Source organism: Nicotiana attenuata, unplaced genomic scaffold, assembly GCF_001879085.1.
Source record: "Nicotiana attenuata strain UT unplaced genomic scaffold, NIATTr2, whole genome shotgun sequence".
Classification (NCBI taxonomy): Eukaryota; Viridiplantae; Streptophyta; class Magnoliopsida; order Solanales; family Solanaceae; genus Nicotiana; species Nicotiana attenuata.
The window spans coordinates 19,468-21,630 of NW_017673652.1; positions in this window are offsets into that span (position 1 = coordinate 19,468).

The window sequence follows — 2,163 nt, forward strand, 5'->3', positions numbered from 1 at the left end:
CTGACGGGACTCCGAAAGCACATTTAGCTGGATTCAACTTCAGATCATACTTGCGCAACCGTTCGAAGAACTTTCTCAAATCTCGAACGTGATCACTCTGAGTTCGTGACTTGATGATTACATCATCCACATACACCTCTATTTCTTGATGCATCATATCATGGAAGATGGTGGTCATGGCTCTCATATAAGTTGCCCCAGCATTCTTCAGCCCAAACGGCATGACCCGATAACAGTAGGTACCCCAGGGTGTAGTGAAAGTTGTCTTCTCGGCATCCTCTTCATCCATCAACACTTGGTGATATCCTGCGTAACAATCCACGAAAGACTGTATTTCATGTTTGGCACAGTTATCAACAAGGATGTGAATGTTAGGTAGTGGGATGTTATCTTTGGGACTTGCCCTGTTCAAATCTCGGTAATCCACACACACCCGGGTTTTCCCGTCTTTCTTTGGCACTGGAACCACATTGGCTAACCACGTGGTATATCGGGCCACTCGGATTACCCCCGCCTTCAACTGTTTTGTGACTTCTTCTTTGATTTTATCACTGATATCAGTTTTAAACTTCCTTTGCTTTTGCTGCACTGGCAGACAATCGGGGTAAATTGGCAATTTGTGCACCACTAGATCCATACTTAGTCCTGGCATGTCGTCATACGACTAAGCAAACACATTTTTAAATTCGAACTGTAGTTGGATTATTGCATCTCGAGTTTGCTCATCTGTGTGAATGCTTATTTTGGTTTCCCTTATTTCTTCGGCAGTTCCCAAATAAACCGGTTCAGTGTCATTCAGGTTTGGCTTAGGTTTGTTCTCAAATTGTTCCAATTCTCGATTTATTTCCCTAAAGGCCTCTTCTTCATCATATTCCGTTTCTTGATTCATTATTTCACAATTAGACAGCGTGTTTGAGTCTGGGCATGAAGTCCGCAAGCATGTCATGTTATTTAAAGCCGCGTTATTATAACTGAAAAGAAAAGATGAAAAAGGAAAAATAACCAAAATTAGAAAGAAAAGAAGGATGGACGATGAAATATTGATTTCATTTCTTGGAATTGGAAAGATAACAGAGTCTACATTCAGGAATTTAAAAGACAAGAAACTAAAAGAAACATCCGAGCTACACCCTGAAATAACTCAAGATGCAGAAAAGGTGACAGGGCTAGTCTACCGGGACTCCCGTCTAATCGGGAATGGCGTAGCCTTCCAGTTTTGGAGTTTAGCATCTGGTCCCATGTAGAGCATCTCAGCGGTGCTAGTCCCTTCCCCTGGCTGAACCATGTTGGTTTCATAAAGCATTTGTCTCATAGTTCCACATATATCTTCGATTTCCTCAGCTGTGAACAACTCGTCATCCCTTTCCTTGCCATACTTGGCCTTGACGAAAGTGTCACAGAGATATGGCAATGGCTGTGGAAGAACCCATCCTTCTTTCTTTCTTTCCTCGGCCCATTTCTCATCATCTGGGGTAGGGTGGAAGCCTACTCCGAAGAACTTTTCTGCCGTAGGTAGAGTTACCGGCTCAGATATTCCTTGTAAAGCTTTTCCCAACCCTTTTCCTGGCTTGAAGCCGTGTCTAATCATTTCTCTGGCCACCATGATTGAAGCATTAGACATGAAAGGCTGAGGACAAGGATTTCCCTCCTCGTGCTGATCTGCTACCACAATCTCAAAGGCTTGATAAACAATATGCTCACTTCCTTCCCTTGCCTCCAAACACGGGATAGATGGATCCCGATAAATGGACTGCTCGTCTTCTCCGTGGAACACGATTTCCTGGTCTTCATACTCAAATTTTACCATTTGGTGGAGAGTGGAGGGCACAGCTCCTGCAGCATGGATCCAAGGCCTCCCCAAAAGGAAGTTATAAGATGTATCCATGTCCAACACCTGGAAGGTCACCTCAAACTCTACCGGACCTATGGTCAATATCAAGTCAATTTCACCGATGGTATCCCTCTTAATACCATCAAAAGCTCTTACACAAACATTATTTGGACGAATCCTTCCTGTCCCAATTTCCATCCTTTGCAGTGTAGAGAGTGGGCAAATGTCAACCCCCGATCCTCCGTCTACCATGACTCGCTTGACATAATAACCTTCACACTTGACGGTCAGATGCAAGGCTTTGTTGTGAGCTGCGCCTTCTGGAGGCAAGT